The 19,857-nt window shown below is 44.2% G+C and overlaps 1 protein-coding gene across 6 annotated transcripts in view; it reads right to left on the bottom strand.

Annotated features, from left to right (window-relative positions):
- The window catches only part of CREB5 (cAMP responsive element binding protein 5), a 394,107-nt gene that overhangs the window by 94,460 nt on the left and 279,790 nt on the right, over positions 1 to 19,857 (bottom strand). The window lies entirely within an intron of this gene.

Below are 19,857 nucleotides of genomic sequence, written 5' to 3' on the forward strand. Positions count from 1 at the left end.
TGGAAAAACACAAAGTCGGGACACAAACAAATGCAGCTGGGCCATGGGGCTTGGCACTGAAGTCAGCCTTTCTTAGGGTAAGCCCCCTATTAACAATCTCTCATTTCATAATAACGTGAGGTGTTAGGCTGCTTGACAGAAACTGATTTGGGCCTGATCTGCAGGATTTGAGTAAGCATTTCTCAGGGGGATGCAGAGTTTGAAATTTTACCTCAACTTGCCAAAAAAAAAAAAAAAAAAAAAAAAAAAAAAAAAAAAATTAAGGGCCTGAACTTGATTTAATGAGCCAAGGAATGTGGAGTTGAGGGAAAAGGGGAATTATTTGTGTTTATTAAAAATGGCAAACAAGTGACCTTGTGACTGGATTCTCAATCTACCCATTCTTCTCTATGGAGCTGGGTAAATGTTACAACATGAAATTAAAATAATGGCAAACAACAACAACAACAACAACAACAAATCCCTGAGTCTGAGACTTCTATATTTAACCCTCTCATCCGGTATATCCCACTTCCCAAATCAGTGAATTTTCTAAAGAAAATAAAACATGTGACCCCCCCTCATGCCTGGGTAAGTATAGCCAAAGGGTTCTGCGTGGGCCACTGCCTTTCTTCAACACAGAGCACCCTGGCCAGTCCACAGTGCCATGACAGAACAAGGTTCTGGCTGGAGTTTAATCAGACCATCACAGCCTAGGTAGAGCCTCACTCTACGAGGACAGCCCAGTCCAGAGCCCCCGCAGACCTGTCCAAAGCCCCAGCCAGGCACTATGGCACTCTAGAGCCCCAAGAGAGTGCCACGGTACCATTAGAGCCCCAAAAGAGTGCCATCAAGCAATCCAGAATCCCATCACAGCATGCAGGGACCGTGTGGAGCTGCCAGAGACACAGCTGGGCCTTGAAAGAAGCTACTCTTCCACACGTTCCAGTGACTTAAAGAGAATAGGGGGGTGGAATGGGACCGGAACGCCAGCATGCTCTCTTTTCCTTCCCGTTGCTGTTAAAATCCCAATGAAGATTAAGTTTTCCAGTGTCTTTGCGCAAGAGCTTTCTTTGAAAAGGGAGCTACTTATCACAGTTACAGGTATCCTAGAAGGATTAGTCATCAATTAGTCACAACTGATATGCCCAGGGAGGTGCACAGACGAAGACATAAACGAATACAAGGCATGCCACAGAGGCTGTGCGGACGCAAAGGGCTGCGCTAATAGCCTGATAGCCTAATAGCAGGTTAGCCTAAGAAATCTACAGCAATGGTGTAATTTCAAATGAATCACTAAGACTATTTCTTGACACGTGCCCTGGGAACTGGAACTGGATTAGGTGTGAAGGTCCGTGGGCTTCCACAGTTCCAACAGGCTCCCCCCCCAAAACACTATAGGGCAGTGGTTCTCAACCTGTGGGTCGCGACCCTTTGGGGGAGCAACTCTTTCACAGGGGTAGCCTAAGATAATCAGAAAACACAGATATTTCCATTATGATTCGTAACGGTAGCAACATCACAGTTCTGAAGTGGCGGTGACAATAATTTTATGATTGAGGGTCATCACAGCACGAAGAACTGGGTTAAAGGGCCGCAGCGTTAGGAAGGTGGAGAACCACTGCTATAGGTTATGTCTTTGCCATGTCTCAAAGCCTCTTTAGAGGTGCTTGGCACAATCTAAGAGCTATAGAATGGAACTCAGTCCACAACCACTTGTTTAGAGCCCTCATTTGGATGTCTGCTTGACAACTTCTCTGAAAAGAGTTGCGCGTCAAGGGCTATTGGCGGTTGGAGAGGTTGCTCAGTGGTGATGATTACTCATTGCCCTTGCAGAGGACCCTGGTTTAATTCCCTGTGTCCACGTGGCAGCTCACAACCGCCTGAATTCCAGTTCCAGGGCCTCTGATGCCCTCTATTTGCTTCTTTGAGCAGCAGGTGCGCATGTGGTGCCTATACGTACACGCAGGCAAAACACTCTTACACGTAAAGTTAAAATAAGTAAATCTTTGAGAAAGAATTCACTAATAGTTCCCTCAGACCCAAAGTTCATCGTCTGAGCTTTAGTTTCACGAGAGGCGACATTCATTGAGAGCAGCTCTCCACAGAGCTATCCATCCAAACAGATGTCTATGCAGGCGTGCCAGTACGTGCGTGACATCATCTTTCACCAGGTAGGGCCTCACAAGAGGGAAGCTGCAAGTGCAGGTCAGAGAAAACATACACTTTTAAGAGAAAGATGTTTGAAGTCCTTTCTACGTGTTACATCAGTCTGCAAGACCATGTTCAAGACCAAAGGCCATCGTGTACGCCACAGCCATTTACCTGCTGTTTCTAACCTGACACGGAAGGAAAAAAAAATGGCCTAGTGACCAGACTGTATTGACGTTTTAATTTTTAAAAGAAGGAACTTAATTAAACAATCCAATGAATATGAATGGAAATGACAAAGTAACTCAATTTAAAATGAGTTTTTACTCTTTTCCAAAGGCTGGAAACTCCCAAGTGTATTGAATCACTAGGGAATGGAATACTCCATTTAATCCAATAATTAGACTAGTTATTTCCACACCCTGCATAGATCTACTAGATTTTTAAAATCAAGCATTTCCTCTTTACTTAAGAAAGCCTTCCAGGGGACCTGGCTCCCTTGGGGTTAGAAGAGTGTCCAAGCGATGCCAATCGGGCCAATTAGCAGTGTACACTTGGGAGGAGATACGACTGCCCCAGGTCCCTGTGAACTCGAATTCTAAATAATTTCAATTGTTGTTTTATATGGATTCTATGAATTAGTTTCCTAAGCCCTTTTACCAAACCAATGGAGCTTTCTGGGTTCCTTGCTTGGGATTTTAAAACTATGTGTAGTGGGCGGGGGGGGGTTGGGGCGGGGGCAAGGGAAGTAAGATCTGTATGTAGCCACCATGACTTCCAGAAAAGACCAGGGCCAGTAGTGTGGCTCAGTGGACACAGTGTGCCTAGTATGTGTGAGAGCCTATGCTGCGCCCTACGCAGCAAACAAACCAACAAACACCAAATGAGCATGTGAAGGCTCGTCCCCCATTTGGCCCAAAGGAACCTAGTTCTCTTAGCCACATCACTGAAGCCAGAGCAGCAACCGAGTAATTGCGAGTATTATCTCTTTCCTTTGTACATACTGAATTTTTTCTTATTTAATCTATATTATTCTTGAATAACACTTTGTATGTCTCACTGGGTGTTTTCAAGTAATTGTGAAAATGTTTTCACACCCCGGTTTCCTGTGACTTCAAGCCAGGCAGTGTGTGGTAGGCAGGGCTATATTACTCTCACTTGTACTTGGAAGTGAGCAAAATTTAGAAATATTTCTCAAGCCGGGCATGGTGGCGCACACCTTTAATCCCAGCACTCAGGAGGCAGAGGCAGGTGGATCACTGTGAGTTCAAGGCCAGCCTGGTCTATAAAGCGAGTCTAGGACAGCCAAAGCTACAAAGAGAAACCCTGTTTCAAAAAACAAAAAAACAAGAAAAGAAAAGAAAGAAAGAAAGAAAAAGAAAGAAAGAAAGAAAGAAACATTTCTCATTTGCCCACAGTTACACATATCATGGATGCACAGAGCTACCCCCATCTCAGGACTCCACAGTTCCCATAACTAAGTTACTATTGATTTTGATGATAAAATAAATTCATGGTCTACTTCTTTTGATGTTCACAAACATGCCACTAAGCAGTGAAATTCCAGAACAGGGCTAATACAAGAAATCATTCATCCATGTAAGATTCTAGTTTCTCCTTTTTAGAAATAAATTAAAGAAACGAAGAAAAACCAACCAAGAAACAAAACAAACAAACAAAGAAACAACCTTCTCAACAGCATGTCAATTAGATTCTGAAAATCAGATGGCAAAATAGCAGTCAAGTTGTGAAAACAAAGCCACGACAGTCTTTCTCCAGTGCAGGCTTGTTGCCATGAGCTAGTCATTCCAGACTTCTAGCGAGCTGAGCCTTCTTTTTAATAACCATATGCCTCTAGGTAAAGTATTTCTACTAAAAATTATTGAGGCATGGAACAAGGTAAATGTGTGAGCTCATGTTGGATTGTTCAATTACTGGACTGAGGCCGCATTAAGAGTTTTCCAGCTTGACAGATTACCCCTCTTTATACACTTGTATAAACACACTGCTTACGGCTGAAATCTATGTAAGCTTTTCTTTCAATTAAAATGTCAAGAATGACAGACTGTGTTTTCACTGTCCTTAGCAGAATGATAGGTACCACAGCAAGAGGTTTCATGTCTTCATTTTTCCCCCCAAAGGATGTTTTCCAGTCTGGGGGTGTCTGAACAGCCCAGCCTGTGGCTGCCAGCCTTCCTTGCCCCAAGTCTGTTTCGTTCCATCTAAGTAGCTGTGGCCCAGGGCTTGGGTCTGGGAGGTCTAAAGAATGACTCTGTAGACTGATCTCTTCCCCCCTCCCCAGCCTTCCAAAGATCAGTGGTGCTCTGCCATTGCTTATAGACGATCAGGACAAACAGATCTGCCGTGGGGCCAAAGGAAAGAGGGCAGCCCTTTGGCACAGACACACATACACAATTAACTGAGAAAATCAGGAAATCAGGAGATCAATTCTTGCATGAAAAGCAGGCCACAGACATGAAAGCAATCTGAGGGATATGAAGAAATAATCGTATAAGGACTTGGTAGGAGGCAGGATTTTTTTTTCCCTTAAGCTTCAGAGGGAAGAAAAATGGGGATATAAGTGTTGGGCAGGAAAGAGATTCAGTACTGAGCTGGAAGGAAGTTCCTGAATTTATGAGTTCCCCATTCCATCTGCCTGATGAAGACATAGCCTAGGCTACCTCAAAATGCCCTGCTACGCTGAGACACAGAATATAGCACGTGACGAGGCAGATAGACGTCTGAAATCCAGCAATGATGGACGCTTCATTGCCTTGAGAGTGCTGCTCACCGATGACTACTTTGTGCACAGTGCTTCATCGTGGATCTGGTATAATATTTTCATTCAAAGACACTGAGACAGTCCAGAATTCTGTTCTTAATACCGAGCTTGCATGTGAAACATGACTAACCTCCTCCCCAGCCTCAGAAGATGATCCTATGGAAGTCTTTTGTCAGGGCCATGCTTCTTTCACTTTGTTTAACACAATTTCACACACACGCACACACACACACACACACACACACACACACACACACACACCCCTCACATGGAAAAGCCATGATTGCCCAGCAGGCTTGTTATTTGCCTCTGAAAATAAAAATTGGGCCTTAAGTGAAGTATTGTGAACTAAATTGGCAAACCCTTTTCTATTATGGATTAGGGAGAATAAAATTCTGAAGATGACGGCATAGCTCTTCAGACTTTTCTATTATGGATTAGGGAGAGTAAAATTCTGAAGACGACAGCATAGCTCTTCAGACTTTTTAAGTCTGAAGAGATGCTTTCCAGTGTGAAATATTTATCCCATTCTCCTGTGAAGTAGAAAGAAGTTTGAAATTTCCAAGTTTTCAAATAAGGCAAATTGTCCAGCTCTCCAAGCAGAAGCCAAGATATGAATTTCTTCCATGGGTAAGGATCTTACTGTATAATAAGCTGTGAGGAACATGAGCTCAGAAGCTGAGCTGGCCAGAGAAAAGTCCGGTCTTAGCCATCTATTAGTTGTGTGAACCAGAGAAACTTACTTTATCTGCCACTTGGTGACAAAATGGTGTTCTAGTTTATTTTTCTGTTGCTGTGGTAAAACACCATGATAAACATTTGAGGAGAAAGGGGTTTATTTCCACTTACAACTCTCAGGTCACAATCCATTATGGAGGGAAGTCAGGGCATGAGCTCAAGCAGAAACACAGGCAGGAACCATGGAGGGGAGCTGGTTACTGCTCGCTGGTTCCTGGAGGGGAGCTGGTTCCTGGAGGGGAGCTGGTTAATGCTCATTGGTTCCCAGAGGGGAGCTGGTTATTGCTTGCTGGTTCCTGGAGGGGAGCTGGTTATTGCTCGCTAGTTCCTGGCGGAGAGCTGGTTATTGCTCGCTGGTTCCTGGAGGGGAGCTGGTTGCTGCTCACTGGTTCCTGGAGGAGAGCTGGTTATTGCTCGCTGGTTCCTGGAGGAGAGGTGGTTATTGCTCACTAGTTCCTGGAGGGGAGCTGGTTATTGCTCGCTGGTTCCTTCTCATCTTTCTTTTACAGCCTGGGACACCTGTCTAGGGGTGGCGCTCCCTGTAGGAAGCTGGGCCCTCTCACATCAATTAGAAATCATGAACATGACTCAATGACATGCCCACTGCTCAGTCTGATCAAGTCACATCCCAAGTTGAAACTCTTCAACAACTCTGAAACCTCGTCCAGTTGACAGCTAACTGGAACAGAAGCTAGTGCTACCAGGAGTAGGGTGTAAATGTGATGGGCCTGATCCTGATGCTTTGGGGAGGATTATAAAAGCATTTAGAACTCAGACCCGGAGAAGATGCTGACCGCTCAGAGGGGGAAGGACTGCTCTTCAAAGACTTAGAAGGTAAAAATGTGGAGAGACATGCGGATAGTGGGGATCATCCAGCTGGTGAAGTTTCAGATGGAAGAAAATATTCTGTTTGGCTTGCTTGTGTGGTATTGAATTAAGAATCTGTGGCAGCTGGTCAGCTGAGGCTAGAGAATCAGCTGCGATTGGCTGGAGACTAGTACCACTGAAGTGAAACCTTGGCTTTCCAGGGACAGTGGATGCTCATTAGCTGGGGATGGGAAATCAGCTGTGACTAAGAGACCAGCATCACCAAGGTAAAAATCTTCTGGGAAGTGTTTCCTCAGGGTCAGCAACAGGGTAAATTAACTCAACAGTGAAAGGGCAGGCCAAGCCAACAAAAGACTAATGCTTTTCCTTCTGCGCAGTGACTAGAAGGTTCAGGCCACATTTGGGGTGAGTCTTCCCACACAAATTTAGCAATCAGGGCAATTCCCTAGCCGACGCTCCCCGATAAGGTGATAATAATTTATAACAAATTGACACTAAAACCAACCATCACAAGTGTGCTGATAGTAAAATTAACTCATGTTATTAAATGATTGCCCACGTGATAATGTATTAAATATATTGAATAATAGAAATAGCTGTTATTATTTCTCTTATTATTCTAAAGTGCTGATCAAACCACAGATCACAGGTCACTGACTTAGTTAGGTTTTTGTTGCTGTGTTAAAACACCATGACCAAAGCAACTTGGTGAGGAGGGGGTTAATTTTGCTAACAGGTTCCAGTTGATGATCAGGAGAAGCTAAGGCAGGAACTCAGACTGGAGGCAGGAAGTGAAGTAGAGCCACAGAGGAATGTTGCTTACTGGATTGCTCCCCCTGGCTTTCTGGTCCACCTGCCCAGAGAATGCTGTTGCCCCAAGTGAGCGGGCCCTTCCACATCAGTTAGCCTTATCCCCAGGACAATCTTATGGAGATATTTTCTTAACTGATGTTTCCTTTATTCAAATCACTCTAGCTTGTGTCACTTTGACCAAAACTAACCAGGACAATCATATTTCCACCAGCAAATTGTGATTTAAAGTTGAGATCTTAAAGACTACCACTCTTTAGCCTTAATTGAGGAACTACAGCAATACACAGTGTTCAACATTCCCTGCCTATTTCTTTACTGACTCAGCAGCTTTGTTTCCAGACCCTTCTACAGAGGAAAATGGATCCTTCTCACTCATAACTTTTGAGAACTGCAAAATGGCATCACATTATTTCCTAGAAAAGGCTCTTGCAAATATTTCCTCATATGGAACCGAACTAGTTCCCCAGAGACCAGTCCTTGGTATCTTGTTTTTCCTGACAAAAGCCAACAGAAGTGATCATTGGGAAAGCAAGAAAGCTGCCTAGCCTGTATTTTTTTAAATTATATAATTATTGTTCTAATTAAAAAATATGAGAGGGAATCAATTACTCTGTTGCCTGTAGCTTTTTTTTGAGTGGGCTCACACTTCACAATGTCTCACCACTAATATCCTAATGACAGATAGGAAATATAACAATATTTCTCCCTCTTAAAAATGAGACAAAGAAGTTCATATTTAACTCTAGGAGAGGAAGCTTCAAGCTTCAAGGAAAGCATACAGTTTCCTTTTCCAAGCTGGCTTAGTTTCAAGCTAGGGCCTCCGCAGACAAAAAGAGCTGCCCCTACCCACAATGGCCGTCTCTCACCTTCTTTAAGTTATACGGACTTTCAGGTGTTCAACCAGAGAATTCTGCCTTTGGATCTATATCCTATTTTTCTGCCTTATCCAAAACATCCATCTTTTCATTTAAAAAAAAAAGGGGGGTGGGGTGGGGTGGAGGTTAAATGGCAATGTCACTAGCACTGCCCCGTTGCTTGTCAAGAGTTCCTGTAAGCCCATATACCTGTAAGAAAACACAGCAAACGTCTAAGGCTTCTGAATACCTCTCTTCCCATGGCTTTGTTCTCTGTTACCTCTAATCCACAGCTTCTGCTGCATTCCAGGCAACACATCTACATAGTCTTAGCAGCTACAGACCTCTGACCTGAGCCATCCTCATCACCTTTCCTGGGCAACTCCACTAGGTTGGAGCTGTTGAACAATGCTCTCAATATACCCTTTTTCACAATAGCATTTATCAATACTTAATCAACCACTAAACTCATCCTCCAATCTCCCATCAAAGGTCAATCAAACCAAACATATTTCAAGATGCTGTGTATTGTCATTCAGTGGGGAAGTGGTCTGGTTTCTTAGGTCACTGGTATAAAAATCCTTTACAAGTTTACCTTTGGGAAGTACAAAATAAGACAGCATTAGCATGTTCTATCGTCTCTTTGAGTTTACCATCTTAGCTTTTCCACCACATTTCATCAAGCATTGACTGATTTTTAAAAGGGTATCTCCAAAGCTGAGGCTATAGCTCAGGTCTATAACGCTTTCCTAGCCAGGAGAGGCCCCCACAAGGGTCTACTGAAGTAGGAGTAGAGACAAAATGAGAAATCTTCCCTTGCCATTAGGTATAAATATGAGTAGCAATAAGCCTCTTCAGTCAGAGATTTTGTTTCCCTTATGTACCATGGCAGGAGCTGCAGAAGTTTAAGGGGTGCAGGACTCTCAGTAGGCCTTTCACAGATACTTCTGGAGTCCATGAAAGCATAGATACATAACATCTACCGGCTGTTGCAGAACAGTAGCCAAACAGTTACGTTTGCTAAGTTATGAGAGGAACTTAACTGAATCAAGTCACATGCCAAACTCCAGTCTTCATCAACAGACCGACACAGCTCCTTTCTGTTCCTCGGTTTTGGTACTGGGGATTGAACACAGAATCTTGTGCAGGCTGGGCCATTTCTTGTCTTGAAAAGCATGAGGTGATATGTACCTTTCACTCATGTGCCTTAAGTTAAACTCAAGCTTTCAGATGAGTCTTAGATTCATCGGGTTTTGTATCAACCTAAGCAATTTCCCGTTTTAAATGCTATTTGAGGCATTTCATAACAGAAGGCCAAGAATGGTTCCACATTCATGTCTCGAGTCTATATAATGTCCCCAAGTTGGATGTATGACTAACCCTAGGTTTTCCGGCATAACGTCCCAAGCTCTGCTCTCTGAGGTGCCAGTTACCCCACACTGTGGTCAACTTACATCATCACTGCCAGGAGTGTCTGAAGCTCAGTTCACCACATGGGCTAAATCTGGGCCTCCATGTTTATCAATCAGATACTACTGATGCCTTTATTTTATAGACATAGTATCTGATGTCTTGGAAACCATAACTTCTTTTTAGGTGAAGGCCTGGCCATGAGAAGACAACAACAACAAAACAAACAAAAAACACAATATAGCCAGCAATCTACATCCCGCTGGGGCCTTCAAGGGTTTCATAGCATATTCCTGCAGCCACTGCAGGGGAGGGCTTTACATCAGATGCCTGCATCCACTGCAGAGGAGAGCTTTACATCAGATGCCTGCATCCACTGCAGAGGAGGGCTTTACATCAGATGCCTGCATCCACTGCAGAGGAGGGCTTTACATCAGATGCCTGCATCCACTGCAGAGGAGGGCTTTACATCAGATGCCTGCATCCACTGCAGAGGAGGCCTTTACATCAGAAGCCTGCAGCCACTGCAGGGGAGGGTTTACTAGAGCTTTCATGCGCTTTAAGCAGGAGGAGTAATAGGAGGAGAAACCTAAGTTTACGATCATTCTGTTAAGACTATTAAATCATTTTTCCCCTCCTGGTTTTCTTAATGACTGATTTCTGCACCATTAATCTGAATTAGTTCTGCCATCGGGCAGATTCATTTGAGTTAACCCAAAACATGGCTGGAATAGTTTCTGATGTACTATTCTCAGGAAAAAAAGAAATCCATCTCCAAATGTGGTATTTTTTTCCTTGTAAAGAGATAACAGTTCTTTGTAAAGATCTTTTTATAAAAGACCCTAAATTCCTAAGCAGCTTGGCGTTAGCCACGGGTCAGCCGCTCACACGGGCAGATAACGGGCTTTTCCGTCAGCCAATAGAGCTCACATTGCATCAATCATTCATAAAGTCGCAATTTGAAAAGGCCACTAAAGGCAGAAAAACAGACGGAAAAGATTCTGAACGTGGCACAGGGAAGGATGCACAGCTCACTGGTGGGGAGAAAACCTCTCTTTCTGGAGGCATGTCCCTAAGCCCAACTCCTTCCGTTAATAAGCCTCCGGCTGCCCTAAGGATGAATAAGCAGGCCTGTGATTAGGAGCCTTGCCATTTACATGAGATTGCTGCTTTTCTCATCCTCCAGAAATGAATAATTCATGGCAGCATTCACTACCACTCTTGCCTGCAGATTCCATGGAGGCCCGGAGCTTCCTGGGTTCCTGGACAGCAGGCAGGGCCCCACCCCCACCCGAGCTCTCTGCCAGCAACTCTGCTTAGGTTTCTCCTGGCTTTGCAGCTTGTCAGTCAGTATCTTTTAATTGAGTCATTTCTGGTGGCATCCGCAATTGGCACAAGCCCCTATGTACACCTAGTTTTCAAATTTATAGCTGAACTTTGCCCCTAACAGCCTCAGCCCCAAGTAGCTCCAGTGGAGGCAGAAGGTAGAAAAATCCTAAGAGATCTCTCCAAGGCCTTTAGGCCTGTAGGTCTCCTGTGATCACTTACTGCAAGGCTCTCTCTAGTGCCTTTACCTAAACTCTTCTGGCATCTTCAGGCAGCGCCCCTCCCAAACACCTGCAGGGTGGTCCAATTTGTGACCCTGTCTACCCCGGCCCTTCAGGAGTTGGTGTTGGAATCCATTGTTGTGTGAGTATCCTGCAGGAGAGGGGAGGTGTTCCTGGTCTAGAGAGAGTAGCTTTGGCAGCTGGGACACCATCCATGGCTAAGCAACCAGCTGCTGAAAGCTTGGTCTCCCAAGAGCAAGCATTATTCCATTCCATTCTAGTCTAGTCTAGCCTAGTCTAGTCTATGTTACTGAGGATGGAACCCAGGGACTTAGAAATGTGCCATTTAAGTGATCTAGCACTGGACTATAAGTCCTCAGTCTACCTCTTTTTTTTTTTTTTTTTAAAGACGGGGTTTCACTTTGTAGCCCTGGCTGTCCTGGAACTCAGAGATCGTCCTGCTTCTGCTGGCATTAAAGTGCCACCACACCCACCACAACATCTATCCTTAATGATGAATTAACAATCCCAGGAGGAGTTCTTGTTCTCCAAAGGAAAGGTCTTGCCCCCACCTCCACCCCCCCCCAACCCCGTCACTATGCTTAATAAACACCGTGCAAGTTTATGTCCTGACAGAGGGAACAGAACTCAGTTTCACATTCCTCCATCCCATGGGATGAGTGTGGGTGCTGAAGAAACCCTGGCCGGACCAAGGGTGAGCACAATGTTGGGATGGGGGATGGGGGAGGAGAAGGGATGGAGAACTCAGAGAAGGCTCCAGCAAGATATAGGAAAACACACGAAGGGTGACCTAAAGGAGGAAGTCGCAGGATTAAAGCCATCTCACCCAACAGAAGACACAATGGAGAAGTGTGGGAAATGACAGAACAATCCAGAACAATCTTCAGTTTCCATATGACTCAGTGGTCAGAGAGACTCCCAACTGTAGTCAAAACAGAACAGCAGCAGCTCGACCAGAAGTGAATAGCACAGGGCAGAAGTCAGAAAAGAGCACGTCCCCAGCAGCGGATGGAGCAAAACAACCAAATGGCTGGCAGAAGTTTTTTTTTAGCATTGTCTCTTGCTGGCCTCTTAAAAATACAGCTGTGAGCTCGGCTGTGGTGGCATAGGCCTTAACCCCAGCACTCAGGCAGGCAGAGGCAGGCAGATCGCTGTGAGTTCAAGGCCAGCCTAGTCTACAAAGTGAGTCCAGGATAGCCAGGGCTACACAGAGAAACCCTGTCTTGCAAAACAAGCAAACAAACAAATCATAGCTGGTTCTTGTCCTTTCTGGGCTCAACAGAGGAGAGCAGGAGAGATGGCCTATCTCAGCATCCTAAAAGAGGCCTATTTTCAGTTACTTTAGCCCAGGTGGTCCTCAGTGAATACAGAGCTGTGCAGGCTACCATATCTGGTCAGACTAAGAGCACAGGCCCCTACAATCCATTCAGCCTTGCTGCTTTCCCTCCAACAGAACCATGCAGGTGTAATGTCAGAGTCACAGAGATGGCCAGAAGGACATCTGAGAGAGTGTCCTGACTGTGTCTGGTCCTCTCGGAGGATGCCAACCTATATTCTATGCCTGAGATAACGCATCTGATTTAGAAAATAAGATCATTACTAGTGTCATTTTATAAAAAGAAGTTAATGTCATATTTCTATAAGATTGGGGGTAAGGGATTTGGAAGAAAGATCCAGAAAAAACAAAAACAAAAAACAAAAAACAAAAAAAACCCAAGGGATGTGTAGCACTTGCATCATTGTGATACTTGGGGTGCCTGATATCCTTTCCTGGAAGAAGCTTGCCAGGACAGACTGCCCCTGCCTTGACTCTTACAGTGTGTGTCAGTCATTATTTTAGACTGGAGTGGGGGTGTCAGAGAGCACTGTGTTTGGCATTCAGCAGGAGCTGTGGTTGTTGAATGACTTAATGAGATGTATCCTATCCCGTCTCTTAATTCCTCATAGCTGTGCCCCTATGACTTATCTGTGACAAGGGTAATTTTTGTTTTAAACTTCTTTTTCCAGGTCTTCACACAGGCCAGGCAGTTGTTCTAGCCCTGAGCCACGCCTCCAAATCCAAGTCAGGTTTTTGGCTTTGTTTTCCCTTTTTGTTTGTTTGTTTTTGTTTTGGGGGTTTTGTTTGGTTGGTTGTGTGTGTGTGTGTGTGTGTGTGTGTGTGTGTGTGTGTGTGTGTGTGTGTGCTTTTGTGTGAAGCATGGTAACTTGAAATACCATTCTGATTTCTAGGGAAGGTGTTGACTAGGTCAGGTGAGGCTCCGTCTTCAGCAAGGGACATGAGAGCAGGGTGGAGTTTCTAGGAAATGGTGACAACTCCTTTGTGCAGCCTCTCAGAGCTACCTTTCAAGCCCACTGGCTTCACAAGAGCACACACCATGAAGCTGAAGTGATACTAATCTGAAAGACTTAGTCAGATCACAGCAATAAGGCTCATAATTATGATCCTTGGTATTTACTCTGCCCTTCGTGGCCAAGAACCTCAAGGCCTTCTCAGTTTGGGATGGACTGGACACACAGGGAACAGAATGGCTGTGGCTTCCCTGGGGACAAGGCTGCTTCTGTTATTAAATAGCAAGATGGAGGCATTGGCCATGCTACACGCATGAGCACACTCACCATATACAAACACAGCAGGAAAATACACACTAAAAGACAAAGAACCCTATAGAGACATTTAGATTTAGATATATTTGGGATATATTAGCTGCATCAAACAATGGAACCTATGTCTTACATCTTTATTTATCATTAGCATGCCTGTGCATGTGTGTGTATGTGTGTGTGTGTGTGTGTGTGTGTGTGTGTGTGTGTGTGTGTGTGTGTGTGTGTTGTGTGGGACTATTGGGAATCAGTCTTTTCGGATCCAGCGACCAAACACAGGTTATAAGGCTTGTGTGGCAACTATTTTTACCCACTGAGCAGTCTTGCCAGCTCCAGGGTTGAAGGTTTTAAGCTGTTTTACTTGGCATTTGAAAGTGAGTGGCAGGGCCTAGAGAGACGGCTCAGTGGTTAAGAGGCTGTTCTTCCAAAGGTCCTGAGTTCAGTTCCCAGCAACCACATGGTGGCTCACGACCATCTGTATTATGATTAGGTGCCCTCTTCTAGTGTACATGAAAACAGCCTACTCATATACATAATAAATAAATAAATATCATTTTAAAAAGACAGAAAGAAAGTGAGTGGCACAATGGTACACACCTGCCATGCTAGTACCTCAGAGGCTGAGACAAGAGGGTCCCGAGTTCAGGTCAGCCTGGGATAGGTAAGGAGAGTCTGTCTCAAAAAAACAGCAAAGCGAATAAACTCCAAAATAAATGTGCATGAGTAAAAAGGTAAAACTTTAAACGTCAACAACTATTGGCTAAAGACATCACATTTTTTAAAACCTGTTTTTCTTTTAGGTTCGTTCTGACAAACAAAAACAAACAAACAAAAGCCTTTTAGGTGGAAGTGTTTTTGGAAAAAGGCAGAGGCACCTTTCTCTTCCCTGGTGGCTCTGCATTGTCACCGAGAGAGGTAACTTACTCTGTACCCAAACTACTCTCCAGACAGTCTTACTCCTGCCCTTAAATGAATGTGGCATTTGGGGTTTCACGTTTAAAATGTAATTTGGACTCATTTTAGATGTCTTCCTACAGCTTAATAAACATCTTCCCCAGACAGACTCAGGGTCTGATTTTAATTTGTGGTAACGTTACAGGCAAAGTAAATGTCAATTTCAGCTACAGAGAGTAAATCCGTGAAAGAAATAGAAACGGAAAGTGACTGACAGCACACTTGAGCACCCACCACAAGATGCTTGCCCACAGGAAGTAAGGGCCCCCTAAGAAGTCCCACACTGGCCTGTGATGAGAGCAGAGCTTCACCTCAGGACCCTAATCTGTGACCCAGAACAGAAAGGCTGGGTGCTACTTTCTCTGAACGTGCCAATCTGAAGGAAAACATTAAGGTGAACTAAGCTGGGGGGGTGGCATGGCTGTGAGTACAAACACCCCACAGGGCCACTGCTCCCTCTGCCTTTTATTTACCTGGGGGTCTTGGGCTAAGTCCTCAATACCTCTGGGCTTCCATTGCTCTATGTATAAAATAAAACAGCTGACCAAACCTCAAAGGGCTTAATGACACTAAGCTTACATGAGGTTTTATGGTCCCCATTGCTACATAAGTTAAGAATAGCTCTGTCTGGAAGTCAAGGGACAAATTCCAGGGATAATTCTCTTTTTCTTACGCCTTCAGATTTTTTTTTGTTTTGTTTTTCGAGACAGGGTTTCCTCTATGTGTAGCCTTGGCAGCCCTGGACTCTCTGCTGTAGACCAGACTGGCCTTGAACTCACAGAGATCCATCTGCCTTTGCCTTCCAAGTGCTGGGATTAAAGGCGTGCACCACCATTTACACTGCCTGCTCCTCTGGGTCTCCAGCTGTTGGAGAGCAGTGTGTGGAGTCTCTTGACTTTTCATAATCTAAATCACTCGCCTACTCCTTAAGTTGGATGAGTAGACAGGTGGTGGATAGATAGCTGGACAGCCCTCTGCTTAGAACGGGCTTATAGCCAAATAAACTCATGGTAAGTTTGCAAGTGTACTAACGAAATAGCTGTATTCCACATACTGTTGAAAGTCATATCTTAACTGAGTTTACACTGAAAGTGATCAAAACACCTATATTAGCCTATAGTTGAACAAAACTATTCACTCCAACCTTTCTGTTGTGGTGAAGTGTTGAATATCTCATTTGATTTTACTGGGTCCTGAGCTGAAAGTGAAACTAGAAAGTTGGGAGGGCACGCTTTCCCAGCACCACAGGCCACTGTAAGCCAAAGGTCATCAGCAGCCGTGCACACATCCTGCCATCTCTTTCTTATTAACATGTTTTTCTAATGAACCCCGATGAATACAGTGTTCTGGGTTTAGATACTGTTCCAGAGAGAACGCCCCATATCACTTTACATATATGTCCAGGAAGTGAACTCATAGGGTGTAGGTGGCAACACCGATATTATCATAATGTACTTCCACCAGTCACCAAGCTCCTCCGCCTCCACTTCCAAAGTCGACCTGACCTCCATCCATCCAGGCTCTCACCCCGCCGCTGATCTCCAGACACTGTCTCCTCTTACTGGGTCTTCTGAAGCAGTCTCTGCCTCTCATGTTGATCCTCCGGAGTCTAACTATACTGTTGCCAAAATGATCTTTGTGAACCGAAGCTTAGTCATGACAGTTTCCCTGTGCTTCAGCAATTCTTCTGTGGCTGTCTTTTGCTACTCAGGACTTGACTTTTCTCTAAGAGAAGGCATGCTTTAAATGCTGCATCTCTTGGATGCAGCACTACCTTTCACCTGGTTTGAGATGTCCAGCCCTTGATCATCCAATTTCCTTGGCTGTACCAAGTTCTTTCCTATTGAAGGGCCAGGTTTCATCCCAGTGACCCCTGCCAAGAGTGCCTAGCCACCTGCTCTACTGTGGGCCATCGTTTGTACCTTTGCTTAAATATTACTTTCCTTAACATTTTCTCTGAGTCCTAAGTTAAAGCTATATCTAATCAATGTAGTCGCAACCCCCGTCCCCCCAGGCTTCATGGTTTTAATATCATAATACACTTGTAAGCATGTTTAACTGTTCAGTGTCTGCCTCGTGCCTTATTCATCTGTATTGCAGATAACTGGGGATATACATGTCAGAGATAGCCGTGCTGACTGCTTTGACCATTGGCAAAGCTCATGCTTGCTTTCAGTTCATTCTGGTCCATTTAGAAGGAGAAGAAAGGAGAAGACAGAAGAGAGCCACAGGCTTATAGAAGCGACACAGTTTCCTCCAGTGTGACACCAGGATGCTCGGCTGCCTTTGGTAACAGATCTTCCTCAAGTCTTTCTCTTACAAGCACAAAGGGGAAAACACCAAATGGTTTTTCCCAGGACTTTTGATTTTTTTTTTTCCTTTAGGTTAATGCCAAACCACTCAACTGTTCTTATGAGAATTAAGTGCTTTCCATTTTTGCCAATGGTTTCAATTGCTGAAACTCTCCAGAAAGGTCAAAAAATTTAACTTTTATATTCAGTTCCCAAGCATCAAAAACATAAGCCAAGTAATCCTTTTTTTTTTTTTTTTAATAACTAAGGCATTCAGTGTTCATTCAGAACTGGTTCTCAGAGTCATGGCCTGCCTCCTAAGAAAGATCACACAACTTCTGTCATATGGATGGTCACTTTTGTCTGTGTGTATTAAAAACAAAATAAACAAAAGCAATTATCTTAAAGTCCAGTATGGATGGGAGAATTCTCTTTCTTATCCTAGAGCCAGCTTAGGGGTGGCAGAGAGCGGTGAACTCTTGAGAATGGCTGCCTAGTGCAAACTGCTGGCAACCTCTTTGGCCCATTGGTCCATAGCCAGTGTTTGTCTTCATAAATGAATTCCACATCTTTATTAGGTGAAGTAATTTTTGTTCATTATTTGAAACATACTTTAAATATTTTTGTTTCATGACGTTCTAATATGATTCCCTGAAGACCAAAGGAGATGGAAACAAATCAATTATGTATTTTTTTCAAATTTGGAGTGATTCTAAAAAGAATTACACTCCAATTTTTTTTCATTACAATGAATTTTGCTTTACAGAATCTTGAGTAACTCAGATGACCATGATTAAAGGTGCCCTTCTGATAGATGGCTTTCCACAGAAAATCCCAACTCGTTTATTAAATAGACCTCTCCTGCAAGCCCGTGTGTAAGAGACCATGGCATAAGAAGGATGGATTTTTATATCAACATCAACCTCTTCCATAACAAAAATGAGTGCCTGGACAGCTCAACACGCATTCCACGTGGGAAGCCTGCTTCTAGCCAGCTCGTAATCCAGAGAATGGAGCTCATTAAACTAAATCACATCTGACACAGATGAAAGTTCAAAGTTGGCCTTTTGACAGATGAGCTAATTGGCTTTATCCAAAATAAGAGGAATTCTGGGGGGCATTTAAATCATTAGAGTTGTTGGGTCAGAGGCAGAGAAGGGCCTGGATGCTGGGCCCTGGCAGAAACTTAGGCTCACCTTCCACACTCCCCAAAACCTCCTAATGGGTTTCACTGTTTTCTTTCCAGTGCTTATCATAATCAGGGAACTACAAATTTGCATCCCTAATGCAGCCTTCTCAAAAGTATGTTGACATCCCTGTAGGTTTTGAATGGCTCTTAATGCCGCTTTCCCTTTGGGCAGGTGCCCACACACTCCTTATATGGGCCTCAACCTATAGCTTGTCCGCTTTACTCACAGGCTCTTTTTTTTTTCTTTTCTTTTTTCTTTTTTAGTTCCTGGGAACCTATCTTAATTGTACTCTTTTTAAAAAGTGAAAGCTCAGAAGTCAGATGACTCAGAACACATACCTTCAACTGGGTCCCCACATAGAGTCAAAAGTACCATCTCTCTAAGTGTGTGAATTTGCTTTTTAGAGCTCTTTTCATCCAAAGGAAATAGATATAAATACAGCCATTTAGATAATCCCAGGATAGAGGAGGAAGCTGAGGCCCAGAGGGTTCCTGAGCACCAGCTCTCCAGCACACCCTTCTTCCTCACATTTTCTCCAAGGACTAAGCATACAGGTTCTCTGCAGAATCCCAAACATCATTGGGTGGTGGCTCCAATAGGTAGAACAAAAATGGTTCAAGCACTTACTTAGCTTCAGCTGTGTTTTAAGAGCTATGCCCAGTCTAAAGTGCATAAAAGATCATTCTGGCCTTAAGATGGGAGGCAGTCTGTAATGGGAGATAGCCCCCTCAGAGTGATACCTAACACCCTGGGGGCTCCAGGGCCCAGAAGAGCAGACACAGGAAATGCTCAGGGGAAGAAAGATTAACCTCACACTGCAGGCACACGTGGGGGGGGGGCTGTGTGCAAACACAAATGTCTGTGCAGGGGGTGGGGGCTGGGGGCAGAGGCGTTGGGCTTAGCTGACTGCCCATGCTCCTCCATCCGTTGTTTTTGCATGTTGGTGAAGAGCCAGGAGATTTTGAAATAGCGTCTACCACCCATAGCTTAACATAGGAAGAAAACAACGTTCTCTTTGGATGACAACAGCCCCACCTGTGAATACGAGCCACTTGGAGCTATCAGGTACCAGCTCAGGTGGATGCTCCTGAAGGTGGGAGATGGGGGGGGGGGGAACAGTGGGCATTTAACTATTTTTTCCCCCAACTCATTTCCCAGTTTTTCAGGGAGGTAGCTGACTCAAAAATGCAGAGAAGCACTTGATAGTGCTTTGATATGAATCAGCTGTGATGTGAGATGGGGAGGGAGGGAAGCTCCTAAACAGGGGACTGAAGCTTCCAGAATAAAAAGTGCCCCCCCCCCCCTTTAAGGCCCTGTTGTTCTCTATTGAGCTGCTCATGGAAAGGTAAAACCGGGCCAGGGTTCAGCCCGACAGTTGGTTGGTTTTCTGAATCTGAAGCCTTTCCAAACTAGAAAATTTGTACATTTGCTTTTTTTTCCTTCCAGTGTTTTTAGTGTTTGTCTCTCTTTTACTGTGAGCCCACAACATATAGATAGGCAGGAAGTAGATTTTTAACAGTCAATTTCAGTAAGATTTTCACTGGAAACACTGAAAGTAGTTTTCTGTGACATTTTCTCTTTGTCTTCTGCAACGAATTAATTTTGGTTCCTGAAGGGAAGTGTAAGGTGCTGTGTGAGATGCTCTGGACAAAACAACAGTTTTCCATGGCTTGCAGAATAAAGTTAAAAACATAATTG

This window comes from Acomys minous (assembly GCF_964271855.1).
Source record: "Acomys minous genome assembly, chromosome: 6".
Classification (NCBI taxonomy): Eukaryota; Metazoa; Chordata; class Mammalia; order Rodentia; family Muridae; genus Acomys; species Acomys minous.